This window comes from Lactuca sativa, chromosome 5, assembly GCF_002870075.4.
Source record: "Lactuca sativa cultivar Salinas chromosome 5, Lsat_Salinas_v11, whole genome shotgun sequence".
NCBI lineage: Eukaryota > Viridiplantae > Streptophyta > Magnoliopsida > Asterales > Asteraceae > Lactuca > Lactuca sativa.
The window spans coordinates 293108590-293126663 of NC_056627.2; the positions used below are offsets into that span (position 1 = coordinate 293108590).

Here is an 18074-nt window from a genome sequence, read left to right on the forward strand (position 1 = left end):
ATACCAAAGTCCTAAAGAAACTGTTCCCTTAAGATAGCGAAAAATATTTTTCACTACAGTCAAATGAGGTTCTCTGGGATTAGCTTGATATCTAGCACAATTGCAAACCGAAAACATAATATCAAGTCTACTTGCAGTTAAGTACAATAAAGACCCTATCATGCTTCGATAAAGTGTTAAATCAACAGCAGGAGCATCTAACGAAGGAGTTAGTCTTGTTCCTACTGCCATTGGTACTCTGAGTTTCGTGCTATTAGACATTCCAAAATTTTCAAGCAAGTTCTTCGTATATTTTTCTTGATTGATTAAGATTCCATCCCTGTTATGTCTTATGTTTAAGCCAAGAAAATTATTAATTTTTCCCATCATGCTCATTTCAAACTGACTTTTCATTAGATTTTCAAATTCAATTGACAATTTTGGATTAGTTGAGCCAAAGATAATATCATCAACATAAATTTGAACAAGCATTAGATGACACCCAACTTTCTTGCGAAATAATGTGGGGTCAACTGATCCTTGTTTAAATTTAGATTGTTTCAAGAAATTTGTAAGTGTTGCGTACCAGGCTCTTGGTGCTTGTTTTAATCCATATACAACCTTATCTAGGATGTAAACATGATTAGGATGTTCATGGTTTATAAATCCTGGTGGTTGTTCAACATACACTGTTTCTTCTAGTTCTCCATTTAAGAATGCACATTTAACATCCATTTGATAAACATCAAAGTCTTTGTGAGCTGCATAAGCTAAAAATATGCGAACTGCTTCAAGTCTTGCAACAGGTGCAAATGTTTCTTCATAGTCTATCCCTTCTTGTTGCGAATAACCTTTAACCACTAGTCTAGCTTTATTTCGAATAATATTGCCATCTTTGTCGGTTTTGATTTTAAAATCCATTTTAATCTGACAATTGAAACATCAGAAGGTTTAGAAACTAATCTCCAAACCTTGTTTCGTTCAAATTCAACCAGTTCAGATTGCATAGCAACAACCCAATCTGAGTGTTCCATAGCATCCTTTACTGTCTTTGGCTCTATTTTCGAAATAAAGACATTAAACATACATAGTTCTTGGTTCGCATTCAGTACCTCATTTTTCGCACGAATTTGAGCTCTTGTCAACACACCATCTTGTGGATTACCAATTATCTGTTCTTTTGGATGATTTCTTGTCCATTTCTCAAGTGGTGGAAAATTAGGATCAAATTCTAATGGTGCATCTTCATACATATCTTCATTTTCAGATCCTGCAACAGAAAAAATATCATTTAGTTCATGAAACTCATCATTTTCATCAAGATTAATTGTCCCTGTTTCATCATGCTCCCCCTCAACATGATCTTCATCTTGATGCTCCCCCTCAAAATGATGTTCCTGTTGATTCTGCGAATGCTCCCCCTCAGCTTGATGATTCATAATTTCATTCTCCCCCTCGAAAGTTGGCTGACTATCTTCATGAATACTCGTATGCTCCTCCTCCATACGAATATCAGGCGTACTTTCACAAGTTATCGATGTTGTAGTTATTGTCGAATCATCAGTATGTTTTGAGGATTATGTTGTTTGATTATCAGGAGCATTATTTTCTGCGTCAATTGCCCTGTCAGGAATTCCGAAAATTAAGTCATAATCAAAATCATTGATTTCAGAATTATCAATTTGAGTATTTGAATCCACAAGTATTGATTTATTTTCAAATTTACTATCCATCTGTTTAAGATAGTAATCATCAAACGTTAAATGGAAAGTTTCTTCAACTTTTCTAGTTCTTTTATTAAACACTCTGTATGCAACTGAATTCTGTGAATATCCTAAGAATATGCCTTCATCAGCTTTAGCTTGGAACTTGGACAAATTATCTTTGAGATTCATGATAAAGCACCTGCAACCAAAAACATGAAAGAATTTTACATTAGGTTTCCGATTATTGATTATTTCATATGGAGTAACATTGAATCTTCGATGAATGAATGATCGATTCTGAGTATAACATGCAGTGGACACTGCTTCTGCCCAAAGATATTGAGGTGGATTCGCATATGTTAACATGGTTCTGGCTGCTTCGCATAGAGATCGATTTCTTCTTTCAACAACACCATTTTGTTGTGGAGTATATGGTGATGAGAAATTATGCGAAATGCCTTTGCTTGTGAGAAAAATATCAAGAGTTTGATTTTTAAACTCAGAACCATTATCACGTTTAATTTTTCTTACATTCTTCTTCAGACTAAGTTCAATCTTTTTGATAAAATCAATCATCGTCTGAGCAACTTCAGATTTCAACCTGAGAAAAAACACCCATGTGAATCGAGAGAAATCATCTACAACAACTAAAATATACCGCTTTTTATTGATTGTAGCAATAGTCGACGGTCCACATAAGTCAATGTGAAGAAATTCCAATGGTTCTACGATTTTTGAATCTATCACAATCGGATGACCTTTTCAATGTTGTTTTCCTTGTTCGCAGGCTGCACACAAAGAATCATTGTCAAATTTTAGTACTGGTAACCCTCGAACTAAATCTTCAGTGACAAGTTTATTAATATTTCGAAAATTCAAGTGTGACAATCTTCTATGCCAAAGCCAGCTGAGATCATTAGATGCTTTTGATAGTAAACACACAACAGGTTTTCCCACAATTGATTTGATGTCCAATGTAAACATATCACCATATCTTTTGGATTTGAGAAGTATTTCATTTGACTTCGCATTTGAAATGATACTTCCATCTTCATTAAATACAACTTGATTTCCAGTACCAACAACAAGTTGTGACACGCTTATCAAATTATGTTGAAGTCCTTCAACATAAGTAACTCTGTTCAGAGTGAATTTTCTATTTGTGACTTTCCCATAGCCTTTCACTTGACACTTGTGATTATTCCCAAATTTGACTACTCCTGCATTTTCCAAGCTTCTATAATCTCACAAGTTTTCCTTTCTTCCAGTCATATGACGAGAGCAACCACTATCAATATACCATTTCGAATCATATTGCTCGTCACACATCACCTGCATTTATTGAAAGAATTTAGGAACCCAAGACTTGTTGGGTCCATCATTAGTAAAATGAAACAAATTCTTTGAATTTAAAAACCATGTTTTCACTTTGTTTGTAACAGAATCCATTATATCAACATCATCAGATCTAGATATTGAGATATAGTCATTCAATAGTTTTGGATTTCCATTGATTGTAATCTTATCCTTCACAACATTCACATTTTTGATAACTGGTTTCCATTTTTGAACTGGAACTTGCGAATGATAAGATGATGAACTAGCAGTGGAAGAGTTATTTGCGAACTTGTCAAATGCATTCTTGATTTGTTGCTCTGAAAACTTCCCACTTTGATATTTTCTTCCTTTCCCTTCAAACCATCGATTGATTGTACTTACATCAGATTTTCCTTTTGTATATAAAACTTTGGTCTGTTTTGAAACTAAAGGATTTGGAAAATTTGGTTGTTTTGGTGAAAATTTTATTTTTGCTTGAGTTGAATCTGTCAAACTTGATGAAGTTTTCGTGAATTTGTCAACATTTTGAAACTTTTGATTATTTGCAAATTTTTGCGAATTCTCAAATTTTCGATTGTTGTCATATTTGCGAACATATGGACTTTTATCAACAAAATTTGTTTGTTTATTATTTGCGAACATATGGACTTTTATCAACAAAACTTGATTTGGAAAAATGGTTTTATCAGTACATACAAAATTTGGATATACCACTGTGTTGGTTTCCAAATAATGTGCGCCTTTGTCATTTAAAATTTTGTCAAATTCTTTTGTATTTTCAAACACTTGATCAACCACAACTCGTTGAGGTGTTTCATCTGAATCTTTCTTTTCTACTCTGTTTTCTTCATTATCATCTGATTTCCAGCTTTCAACTTCCACATTATCAAACTTACAATGTTGTGAAGTTAAAGGTTTATCAATTTCATCCTCTACTATCGAATCAACAATAATTTCTTTACCTTTAATCTTAGATGTGATATTAACTATTGACAATTGAGAACAATATACCTCTTCTTCCTCTTCTGTCTCAATGATTTCACTCACTTTATCTGAATTTTCATCAATATCAGCATAATTGAATTGAGAGGCAAGAGTTGAATTTTCTGTTTTCTTTAAGATTTTCACTTGTTCACTCTTTGTCAAACTTTCATTGACAATGTTAACTAACTCATCAACATTCAGAAATTCATCAATTTTGACAATATCATATGTATATCTATCATCAGGTATTTTGTCAAATTGAGCAAGTGTACTTTCACAATCATAAGAAACAACATCAACTTTTTCACGTTCATATTCAAGAAAAGGTAACAGTTTCCTATGTTGTTCTTTGCTAATGTCAGAAGAATGATGTAAATCAGTTAATTTTGCATATAGCCGTTTGGCAGAATTACTATATATGTTCCTTTGTGCTAGCAACAACCTAACATCATTTGTAAGATTATTCCTATCACAATCTATATTTTTGATCTGCATTTCAAGTTTTTCTACTCTGCTCCTCTTTATTTCTGATTCTCTCCGTGTCTCACCTAGTTGCATACTTAATTTTTGAGTTTCAGTACTAGCAGACACAATAACAGAATCAAAATAAGCCACAGTTTCATCAATGAAACAATTTCAGTATCATAAGCAGATAAAGGAATATTAAAAGATTCAAGTATTGCACGTACCTTGGTTGTCATGCGTGATTTGTCCGTGGATTTGGATACGAAGCACCTTCCTGAAATTTCCTCTTCGCAATCTTCAAAACTTGCGAACATTGCTCCATGTGTGGGATGCCTCATTTCCTCATCATCAGATCCTGAAGACTAGATCTGATACGTACCACTTTCTTCATTATCAATTTCACCTTTCGCAACCAAAGACACTCCTTTGGTCTTAGCACGTATCTCTTCAATCTTTTCAGAGTAGTATGCTTCATCTTTAACTTTTTCCTTCTTCTCTTCTTTCTTTCGCAACATGCAATCAACTGCAAAATGATTCGCACCGTTGCAGTAGTGACAGTAAATTCCTGAATCACCTTTCAGCTTCTTCACTTCTTTCGCATCTTTTTGTTTCTCATCAGCTTTCTCCAATTTCTTCCTCTCCTCCCCTCCAGTTTTTGTGACTGCATTCTTCACATCACTAGCCTTTCCTTTTGGATTAAAAGGCTTTTTGAAAAACTTCTTAACTCTGTTGTTTGAATAGAATGCCACAGCTTCATCATCGGAGTTCATCAAAAATCCTTCATCATCTGAACCATCTTTTTCATTAACATCAGTTTCTGATACATTTGAAACAAGAGCCAAAGGACCTCGAATACTTTGTTTTGATTCTTCATACATTTCTGAAACTTCACATTCATGTGTTTTCAGTTGATTGTAGAGATCATTCAATTTAGTTGTATCAAAACTCTGTTGATTCTTAATCATCATGTTCACACTTCGCCATTCCTTGCGAAGACCCATAATGAAAGTTAAATTGAACTCCATGAGAGACCTAGTGATTCCATACCTATTGCAGCGAAACATAAGCTCATTCAGACGATCATAGTAATTTTCAAGAGTTTCTGCATCCTTTTGTCTGAATTCCTTCAGTTCAACTAGACATTGCTTCACATAGTTTATCTTCGTCTTTTCGGAACCTGGATACTTCTCTTTTACAGTATTCCAGATGTCCTTTGTTGTTTTACAACTACGAATGTAATTATAAACCATAGGAGGAAGAGCACCTCTTAGTTCCCTCATGCACCTCTTTTCATTATTCTTCAACCATTTTTCTTGATCAGCAACTTTAGTAGATGTAGTAGATGGACCAATTGGTTGAACATTAACAAGAGCTTGCAATGTTCCATCAATACAATTCCAAAGTTCTTCATCAATTCCATTTAAGTAATCTTCCATTCTATTAGCCCAATGATCATAGTATTCTGGAATTAACATCGGAATTTTGGTTGAAGAACCAAGCAAGTGAGAAAAGGAAGTCATTGTATTCATGTTGAAGTTTGCCATTGATGAACACATAAATTTTCATAAAGCTTGAAAAACTTGATGAAATTGAGAATTTGATCAATTGAATTGATCACAAATCACTAATCGATTACTCGATTTAACAATTCAAAAACAGAATCAATTCAAATCTGAAGATCAATGTGATTAATTTTCAAAACCAAAATGCGCGGAAAATTTTGAGTAAATTGCAACTCAAAAAGCAAATGATTCTAACACGAAAATCAGATCGAAACAGTTTGAATCCTGCTCTGATACCAATTGATGAGAATTGTTATCGAGATTTGAGAAAGAAAAGTTTGATTTCAGTAAATGAAAATTTAGAACACGAAGAGTAAATATTAATCAGATCTCATATTGATAAAGACTGATTACAACATAAGCAGAAAAGAGATATTTGTTACGAAAAAAATCTCTCTCTACTTCTAACCTCAGTCCCTATTTATAGGGAACATGAGTGTACAAAAAATATAATAAGTCTAGACATTTCACTTCGCATAAAGATGACTTAGTAAAATAACATAAAATGCGAAACTATACAAAACACTATATTCGACTTTTACAATTTTACGTCTAAACAACTATATCTTTCCTGGAAGTGATTAGCATGTGCCTAGGAATGGTTGTGGTGTTGCAGAAAGTCTAAAAACTTACCGACACTACTACAATGAAAACTTTAGAACATAACATAAACTTAAAATACTATAGAAGTATTTTGTGTTACTATAATTACTTATTTGAGAACTAAAATGTCTTTATTAGTATGTCAATATTTGCTGAGTGGATACGCTAAGGTTTTATGTGACTTGGGTGTCATAGAATTAGAGACTGTGATCTTTGTTTTATTTCCTATTCCTTGTTTTGTTGTGGACTTAGAGTTAGGGTCACTTATTCGAAGGTCTATTCTGTTTTGATTACATATGACTGGTATGCACTACTCGAGTATTGAAGTAGCTGGTAAGGGTCATCCTATATTTATCTTAAGTAGTACGTCCATTAACTATTTCTTTTACCCCTATTCTCGTGTAGATAACATGGCTAGATTCCATCTCCCCGACGACCCGTACTTTCCCAACCAAGGAAATGGTAAATGGCTCGATGAGGAGCCAGAAGAGAATCATGCAATTCCTTTAGATGATGACTTCGCAGAAAACTTCCCGGAGGATTATGACTTCGAGCAAGAAGTCGATGATCTACCCCTAGTGGCTCCAATCCCAAATCCTAACCCTTGTTCGGCTTTTCAAGGCCCGTCACCTTTGTGGGCGGAGAACTTGGGCAAATGGAGTCATGAGCAGGGTCAACCCTTACCCTACAATGGGGAAAAAAGCTTTTACAATTTAAGTGAGGGAGGCTCAACAGACAGAATCTTGCCTATTCTGGTTCGCAGGGTTGCTCGAAATAATGAGCAGGGTAGGGCAGCCATCAACCGAGTCATGGAAGTTGATGTCGATGCGGGAGTCAATACAGTCTGCATTCGCCATCTACAAGCTGCTCATGGAAGAACTCTAGGCCACAATGAGGTCCTGTAGAGAAAACTTACTGCAACCAAAGCTGAAGTCAGGGAACTTCGAGCACGTCAGGCAACGTTCGAAAGGCGTATGTTGGAAATGGAGCGTCATCTCGCAGAATCAAAGGCTCATTCGAGCGGTTCTCGTCGCAAGTAGGGTCTACTCTACTTTGTCTTTTGGACATAATTAGGTCTATGTATAGACTCTAGTATTAATTTCCCGCTTATTTTAAGACCTTGAACCCTCAGTCTATCAGGTCTTAGTTCTGTCAAATTTTCTCTTTATGGTTTGATGTAAGACCTACTCCTAGGTCATTTTCCCGAACTTGTTACATCTTTAATGCTGATGTTATTGACATACATCTAATCTTTTGGGAAATCTTTATCCAAATGCTTTCATCCTTCTATTGTTAGATCTCTATTTCAATCATACTCTCACCTGTTTTGTCGGGCTATGGCGACTTAGTCCATAGACCACTCTCATTATACTCACAATCATACTCTCACCTGTTTTGCCGGGCTATGGCGACTTAGGGAAGAAAAATAAGTATACCGCTGAGATTCCTTTGGCAAGAAGAAAGTCTTCAAGTGACATCCTCACTAGCTCACCATCAATCAAGAAATCAAATGGTTCATGTTTCCAATCATCGTTTCCTAAACAAAAGTTAAGGTTAGATGACTTAAATGTGTAAAAACTAATCGGTCAACAACTAACTTATAGCATTGAATCATTGATCTTCGAATTGCAGATAATTTCATGGAACTGTTACCGAAGTTCATGCTCTTTTTACACAAGCAGAACTTAAGTTTTACTGGTGGCAAAATGGTTCAAGTCAGGATAAGCAGAAACGTAGTGCAAAGACCTTTTTACAAACTTCTTAAAGGGGGAGAGCGACAGGACGGCTTCAAGGAGAACGTCGAGACGCCATCAGTTTGGAGGGCGAGGCCAGCAGAGCTTACTGCAGAGGAGATCCGGTAACTGTTATGAATATGGAGGAGTGGGGCATTTTTCTCGTTACTGCCCCAATGTTCAGACGGACGACCTTGGGACTTTATGTTCATAATGATGTCATGCTTGCCTTTGGTACTCCGGAGAAGCAAATCTTAATCGAACCTATATTTGCTCAATGGATATAATCTGCTCATGGTAAAACTTCATATGGGTTCGATATACTTTTATCTTCAACGAATGGCCCATGCCCATCCAGAGCAGCACACGTTCCTTCCATCGTCTGATCTCCTCCTGAGACTTCTGAGCCTCCTAGGATACTATCGTAAGCCGCAGCCACAGGATTAATATGTGGAAATGGCAAGTACACACTGTGCACCACGATCTTGACGTTGCGGATGACGTCCGACACCTTAATCCTCACATAGTTCATCCTCATCGGCGCCGAGGTCAAACCTCCACCGGCACCAGAGGTTGTGATAAGTAGCGGTTTGCCTCGTTCTAATGTCGATGGAGCAGTCACCACCGGAAGCTTCTCCATATCCGCGATCGACAAGAAATGGTTCGACACAATGTGGAACCTGCCTATGCTAAGCCTTTACTACCTACCCTTACCTGTCCGCCTTGAACTACTGCGCCTGCGCATACCTTTTCTTGCTCCATCCAGAAGGTAGCTTGAACTAGAATTGTACAGATAGATAGCCCCATGAATTCCGATTTCTGTTTTTGTTTGTATTAAAGTGTTGGTAGCTTCTAGCCTCGAGCTGGAAAGTCTCATCGGAAAGAATTTGAACTAATTGTGCCACAGTTGAGAGTTTCTGTCCAATCGCTACATAGACACAATACAATGTCTCACTCTCAGAGGTGCTCCTTGAGTTCATTTGCTTTTGGTTTAATATGGTATCGATATCAATAGCTGTTTTTCCGCTTATCGGTCCCCGATTATAAGTTCTCGTTGACCACGGCCTATAGGAACCAGGCTATCTACCGCTTTTAACCCAGTTTGCATAGGCTCGTGCACAGATTTACGTTCAATAATCCCAGGGGATTTCACTTCGACACGTCTTTGGTCGTGATCGCTTAGAGCCCCTCTTCCATCAATAGGTACTCCCAAGGCGTCGACCACACGCCCTAGCATAGCCTTTCCCGCAGGGACATCCACAATAGAGCCAGTGCGCTTGACAAGATCTCCTTCTTTAATATCAGTATCACTACCAAAGACCCCTCCCAACGCCAACTAACAAGTGTTGATCAATAGAGGGATAGGTGCATCCAAAAGAGAAGTTCACATCCTGATCGCTTTCATCCATGTAAAGAGTCTCGAATCACTTTGTACCCATCTCCATGATTTCCTTGGCATCATATGACCATTCCCCATTATCAAGCTTTATAGCTTCAATCGTCATTCCAGGATTTGCAGTCCGAAACATTTCCATTATGTTACCTAGCCAGGTTTGTTTGGCATCTATGCCCCCTGGCCTCCAAACAGTATGGGAGCCTTTCAGCTCGTACTGCTCACACTCCTAGATCTTCACGGCACCTCCTCCACCATAGTGTGAGCTGGGAGCAGCTCCGAAAAGCGAGGCCTACTTAAATAAGTAATGAGCTTTCAACAATGTTAACAACACTACGAAAAAAGTAAACTATGGTTGCCCATTGATCTGATCATAGGTGAAATCCAACCCCTTCTCTGCTCCTTTCCTGACCCTTTCTAAGCTCTTGGATCCTGCCATGCGCCTCTCTAGGCTTCGCTATCGCTCATGAATGGTATATGGATCTCTCTATGTAGTGGTCGGCCTTCTAGAAGCTTCGCCAGAAGCGACTAGTCGGACCTGATTGAAGAAGGTTATTAACCACGGACGAAAGACCCTCCCTTGTGAGGGTAGAAGGGAGGGCAATGGTTGTCGTCGGAGCTTTGAACGACGGTTTAAGCTTCGTAACGAATCGCACCTGTACTCTTCTTGAAACATCTTCAACATCTCCATCGATATCCATCTGAAAACGCAGTTTAGCTGCAATTAACAGTGAATTGTTCAAGAACTCGGCGCTGGAAAAATCGACAACAGCACAAACACGAATGAAAGAAGAAAGAGAAAAGAAAAAACACGAACCTTAGCTGTGGGGGCGAAGCAAAATCGACAGCTCCGGTGTTGCTATGGGCTGCGACGATCTTCGGTGAGGATATGGCTAACAGCGGCAAGCAGGGATGCGCTTGAGGAGTGGCAGAAGCAGCGATGGATTGGAGGCGTTCTGTTTGTGTCGATGTATAAGCTTTAGGTTAAGGGTATAGTGGTCAAATTTTCTAAACGGTGAAATAAGGAGTTTTGGTGAAACAAAGAGTTTTTGATAGGTCAAATATAAGTGATTTATTAAAAATGGTTGGAAAAATGATTTGTGTGGTTTTTTTATCATTTAGCATGTTTATAAAGTAAAGGTCTCTGTTTATTGATACAAAAAATGGTACAAGATATATACAGTAGAATGGAAAATACATGCCTAACTATACGGCACTATCCAACGGTATACAGTAGAATAGGGACGGTATTTTGAATACTTCAACATATACTGAACACGTGGTTATTAGCCCCGGGCAAGCTGAAGGTTGTGACAAACTTGAAGCTTGGAGCAAAGCAGTTGTACTCTATCCTTTGACAGTGGTTTGGTGAATATGTCAGCCAACTGGTCAACTGAGGAGATATAACAAATTTTTAGTGCTCCAGTCTCAATTTGTTCTCGAATGAAGTGAAAGTTAAGGCGATGTGCTTGGATCTTGTGTTGATGAAAGGATTTTTGCTCATAAATATGGCACCTAAGTTGTCACAAAGGAGTTGTGGTGGATGTAGAATAGGAGCATGAAGTTCTTTGATTAACTGTTTGAGCCACAATAACTCAGTTATTGTGTATGCTAAGGACCGGTATTCTGCCTCGGTACTTGACCGTGCGACGACGCGTTGCTTTCTCGAGGTCCAACTGATAAGGTTTGAGCCATGAAATATTGCATATCCGTATTGAGACCGACTGTCCTCGTGGTTTAAGATCCAACCGGCATCCAGGTAGGCAAGAAGAGAGTCAACTTTTGTTGGTGAGAAATGTAGACAATGATGTAATGTTCCTTTTAGATAACGAAGGATGCGTTTTGTAGCTTGCCAATGTTGAACGGTTGGGGAGTGCATGAATTGACATACGCGATTGACTGCATATGTAATATTTGGGCGTGTGATTGTAGCATATTGGAGTGAACCCATAATTTGACAAAATATTGTCGGGTCATGAAATGGTTCTCCATCTTTGGATAAACGAGAGCCCGGATCAGCTGGAGTGGAAAGTGGTGAAGCATCAATCATTTTGCTGCGATCTAAGATGTCAAGGATATAGCGTTGTTGTGACAGATCAAGACCAGTAGCACTAGATATGATTTGAAGACCCAAGAAATGGTGTAAGTGGCCAAGATCTTTGAGAGCAAACACCCTATGAAGTTGGTTGATGAAACGTTGAATTTTAACTGCATCGTTGCCTGTAATAATGACATCATCGACATAAACCAAGATGTAAATGATGGTGGTGGAACTGATGTGGACAAAGAGCGAAGTATCAGATTGACAAGCTTTAAACCCTTGGTCAACGAGATAGGTTTTGAGCTTGTTGAACCATGCTCTTGGAGCCTGTTTAAGGCCATATAGGGCTTTGTGGAGTCTGCACACATGATGGGGTTTGGTGGGGTCTTCAAAACCACGTGGTTGTTTCATATAGACAACTTCGTTTAGATCACCGTTGAGGAACGCATTGTTGATGTCAAGCTGTCGAATGGACCATCCGTGAGATAGAGCAATGGAGAGAACAAGTCGGATGGTGGTGGGTTTAATGACCGGACTAAATGTTTCAAAATAGTCAACATTAACCTGTTGAGTGAACCCTTGAGCTACCAATCGTGCTTTGTGACGTTCAATGGTGCCATCGGGACACTTTTTGATCCTAAAAATCCACTTACAACCAATAACATTGACATTAGTAGGACAAGAAACAATAGACCATGTGTTATTTCGCATGAGAGCATCATATTCATGTTGCATAGCTTGTTGCCAACAGGGATGTTAAATGGCTTGAGAGAAGAGTCGAGGTTCGTAATCAGAGTTTTCGGAGATAGAGGTGTGAAAATTTTTAGGTTTTAGAGAGTTGGTACGAGCTCGAGTAAGCATAGGATGGGTGGTAGAGGGTGCTGGCCGATAGTGAGATATGGAGGGCTGATTTGATGGGGCTAGGAGAGGAGATAGTAGGGGGGATGGGAGGTGTAATAGAGGAAGGTGGTGTGGGAATGTGGGAAGCACTTGAAGTGGAGGTGGTGGATGAAGATGGTGACAGATTTGTTGGTGAAGAGAGGGACGCTGCCTGAGTCAGTAGATCTGTGGTATTATGAGAAGAAGGAGACGAGGAATGTGGAGGTGAAACCAAGGGTAGATAAGGAAAAACATTTTCATTAAAAACAACATGTCGTGAGACATAGAGGCGGGATGATGGTTGATGAAAACAAAGGTAGCCTTTGTGAGTAGCACTATAACCCAGAAAAATACATGGTAGAGAGCGGAAATCAATTTTGTGAGAGTTGTATGGGCGTAAGAAAGGATAACATAGGCATCCAAAAGTTTTAAGAAAGCTGTAGTCGGGCGGTTTGTTGTATAGTTTTTGATAAGGTGATTGAAAATTAAGAAGCGGGGTGATGGTACGATTATGCAGATAGGTAGCGGTTTTGAAAGCATGTTCCCAAAAAGGTTAGGGGAGGGAGGATTGAGCCAATAGGGTGAGACCTTTTTCGACAATTATGCGATTGCGTCTTTCGACAGCCCCGTTTTGTTCGTGGGTATGTGGACAGGAAATTCGATGTTCAATGCCATGAGTTTGTAAAAATTTGGACACATTTCTATATTCTCTCCCCCCCCCCCCCCCCAATCGGATTGTAAGGCTTTAATGTCACGGTTAAATTGAGTTTTGACCATCTGTTTGAATTGGATAAAGGTAGAAAAAACTTGTGATTTTTGAGACAAGAAATAAATCCAAACATACTTTGTGCAATCATCAACAAAAAGTAAGAAATATCGATTTCCATTAATTGAAAATAAGGGGGTTGGACCCCAAACATCCGAATACACTAAATCAAAAGGAGATGAAGAGTTGATATGAGAAACAGGTAGATGGAAACGACGACTTTTCCCCAGCTGACAGGATTCACAGACAGTGGGGAACTTATTTGAGGAGATAGGCAGCTAAAAGGTAGAAATGAGTTTGTGCAGGAGTGGCTCATGTGGGTGAGCAAGTCTTTTATGCCAGCCATGAACAGAAGTGTGAACGCCCGAGAGAGCCATGGGAGAAGAACGTGTATTGGTGTTGATGGGGACCCGATATAAACCATGATCAACGTTTCCCTGGAGTAGTGTTTTGCCCTGCAAATTCTTAACATTACAGTGGTTACGCTAGAATTCAAGATACACATCATTTTCAACAGTTAATTTGGAAACACTAAGAAGATTTTTTGTCAATTTAGGAACAACTAAAACAGATGGCAAACTCAAGTTATGCAAGGAACTGATGCCAACATGTGAAATAGACAGATGATTACCATTTTCGACCTTCAATTTGTCAGTACCAGTGTAGTCTTCTGCAAGTTGAAGTTTGTGAATGTCAGGAGTGACATGATCAGTCGCCCCTGTGTCGAAGTACCAGGCAGGATCCAACACAGTGGACGAAGAAGCGGTTTGAGCAACATTGGCCTGGCTAGAAGAGTCACGAGGATTGGGGCGTCGAGACGGATAGTATGTTTGGTTGTTTCGCTGCTAGCAGTCGATAGCCTCATGACCTTGACGGTTGCACAATTGACACAGGGGTCATCGCCGACGAGTGTCACCAGTGCGATTGGAGGAGGTGGAAGATCGGAGGTTGGAAGTAGAAGACGATCTGGAGGAGGAAAGGTTGGCAGTAAACACCGAAGAACCAGTTGCAGAGGATGTAGGTGTTGTGGTGGATGGTAGAAGTTGAGCATGATGAGTATGGTCATGTTCAATACGAGCTACTTCTTGTAGGAGAAACCCTACCAGATCATCAACTGTGACTCCATCTGATTTCAGCATGAATGTAGTGGCAAAGGGTGTGTAGGAGGAATCCAAGCCGGTGAGAATGTTTGCTATTAAGTCTTCTTCGTCAATGGGATAGCCACTTTCAGCGAGAGAGTTGGTAATACTTCGTTTTCGATCAAGGTAGTCGAGCATTGAAAGGGTTCCTTTGGAGATAGATTGAAGTTGGGCTTTCATCGCCATCCGGCGGGCTCGTGTTTGAGACTGGAAGGACTTTTCAAGAGTGGTCCAGGCTTCAAAAGAGGTTGTGGCCCTAATAACTGAAGATAGGGCCCGCTCAGAGAGTGTTGTCTTAAGCCAAAGGAGAACAAATCGATCTTGTTTCTTCCAACGAGTGTAATCATGATTAGGTTTGGGGGCTGTGGCAGCGTCATCATCTGAATCACTCGAGACGTATGTAGCAGCAGGAGAATCGGATTTGAGGATGAAGGACTCTAAATCGAATGTCTCTAGGGCAGAGAGAACTGTAGATCGCCAGAGGTAGTTGTTGTCTCGATCGAGCTTGACGGTGAGCGGAGGAAGTTGAAGGGCGATGGCACCGGATGTGGAAGTAGCGTGTGCCAGAAGAGAAGCACCTGAAAACGCCATGGATGGTAACGAGAGTTAAGAGTCAGTGAAAAAAAAAATTGCTTTGATACCATATAAAGTAAAGCTCTCTATTGATTGATACAGAAAATGGTACAAGATATATATACAGTAGAATGGAAAATACATGCCTAACAATACGACACTATCCAACGGTATACAGTAGAATAGGAACGGTAAATTGAATACTTCAACATATACTGAACACGTGGTTATTAGTGTTAAATATGTTTATATATTATCATTGTCATCTGCATATTATCATTGTTACCTATTTAGCAGGTGCAAATATTAATATGTGAACACATTTAACAAGTCAAATGGTCAAATGTGTAAAAAAAATAAAGTTACCTAAATGTAGGGCTGATAAATATGTACCACGGAGAACCAACCAACAATTTACCAACCGAACCAATAAAATCGATAGCCAAGTTGTTTGGTAGCTAGGACTGTTCACTATTTGGATAAAACCGAATTGTCCAATTGGACAATTTGGATTGGACTATTTGGTTCGGATATTCGGATTCTTGGATTGGTTTTTAGCAAAACCGAATTATTATTTTGGATTTCGGATTGGTTTTAGTTTATAAAATAAAAACCGAATAGTCCAAAAAAACTAAATTACAATTTATTATTTTGTTCTTTTTAATATATATCTTTAATAAATTATAAACTTACTAAATTATTCTTTTAATATATTAAAAATTTTCATTTATTATAATATTATAATATGTACTTCTTATCAAAAAAAATTCTCTATAAAGTAGTAAACTATAATATATTTTTCTTGATAGTTATTTATAAGTTTTAGTTCACAACTAAATAAACAATATTTTTTAGTTTATACTATAGAGTAAGTTAATACTTAAGTTATATATTTGTTGAAATGTCTTGATTCTTGAAAACCGAATTGTAAAAAACTGATCCAACCGAATTATAATTTGGTTGGATCGGATCAGATTTGAATTTAGTTTGGACTATATGGATCTACGTCTTGAAAACCGAAATTAATTTGGATTCACATGATCGGATCGGATTAAACTGATCCATCCAAATGAACACTCCTATTGGTAGCCAATATGTTTGGTTGGTAATACCATGCCAATTAAGTAGTCTTGGTATGGTAACGGTATGAAATTTTAAATATCACAGTTGTACCGTACCAACCAATATATATATATATATATATATATATATATATATATATATATATATATATATATATATATATATATATATATATATATATATATATATATATATCAATTAATAAATACAAAGAAATATGAGTTCTCATATCTTCATGTTTTAATTAGAATAACTAACAAGTCTTAGAATTACTAAACTAACACGTTGACAAGACACTAAAACTTAAAAGGAATACTAACTTCTCAATCCTTGTACTGTTTCTGTTTGCTCCCTCTAGCAGCTTGTTAGGAGTGTACCTCTTTTAATCCTTTTAGTGGTTTCCAAAAAAAATACTAACACAAGTGAGTGAAACGACCAAGTGTCTACAAATTCAAGTTATATTTATGTATAATATATATTAGTTAAATAGTACATATTAGTTAAAAATTTTGGTATATACCAAATAGTCAAATACCAATATGCACCAACCAAATTTGTTGGTAGCCAAATTAATTGGTACCAAGTAGACTTGGTACAGTACTAGTAGCTAAAATCTTATACCAACTATAGTTGGTACGGTACACGGTTTGGAGAAAAAAAAAAACTCGGTACCGTACCAATTCCAGCCCTACCTAAATGTAAACATTAATTTTAAATAAATTTCTTAAAATTTTTTATAATTTCTTACAATACTTTTATGATATTTTTTTCCTATAGGTTTTTCTAATACGATGTTTTAAACTTTGCTTATAATTTTTTATATATATATTTTCATATAATTTTAATACAAGTGTTTTTAAACCAAATATTTTATAAATGTTTTAAAATTTTCTTACAAGTTTTTTATTTTTTTTAATTTTATTTTTACATTTTCATATAAGTTTTTTATAGTTTTCATACATTTATTTTTAAGCTTTCTTTTACAACATTTTTAAAGTGTTTCACAAATTTTGAAAGACAATATAATGTTTTTTATAACATTTTATAATATTTTCATTAAATACTAGTTTAAACATTATATTAAAAAATTAAAAGTTTATAAACTTTTAATTAAAAAGTATTAAAAAGTTAGAATAAATTTAAAATATTTACATTATATAGATATTTTTTTTGTTTTTTTTATTTGCTAAGTAATATTTTTCTTTTTATTTTTTTGAAAGGTCCTCCATACTTATTGTTACATATTTAATTTATTAAATTTTATTGTTAGATACTATTTGCTTTAAAAATATTGTATATGCTTAAAAACAAAAGAAAAAAAAATATAAGATGCTATATAAAAAATTTCACAAAACAAAAACACATTTTTTAACTAAAAAGTAAAGTTTAAATTGATCAATATTTAATTAATATTATGAAATTATGGATATTTTAAAAATGACGTTTGAAAAAAGTAATACAAACAAATATGAAAAATAAAATCGCTATTAAAATGAGGAAAATGACTTATCTGGTAATTAGATTTTCGTTTTGTTTGCATTTAGACAACTTTCTTTTTTTATACATATTTAACCATTTAACTTGTTAGTGTGTTCACATATTACCATTCTCACCTGCTTATCCGATGAAAAATGTGTGAACACATATAACAGGTTAAATGGTTAAATGTGTACAAAAATAAAGAAGTTACCTAAATATGAACAAAACGACAAAGATGACTACCCTGATAAGTCATTTACCCTAACATTTTTTTAAGTGGAACCGATAACTCATTCATTTAAGCTTTGGCAGAACACATATGATAAGTTAAATGGTTAAATGTATACAAAA

General features: G+C 36.7%; 1 protein-coding gene and 1 pseudogene across 1 annotated transcript in view; both read right to left on the bottom strand.

The window, feature by feature from the left end:
• The window catches only part of LOC111910367 (ribosome biogenesis protein WDR12 homolog), a 67856-nt gene that overhangs the window by 13762 nt on the left and 36020 nt on the right, over positions 1-18074 (bottom strand). The window lies entirely within an intron of this gene.
• On the bottom strand, positions 9150-9905 carry LOC122197927 (ATP synthase subunit alpha, mitochondrial-like; annotated as a pseudogene).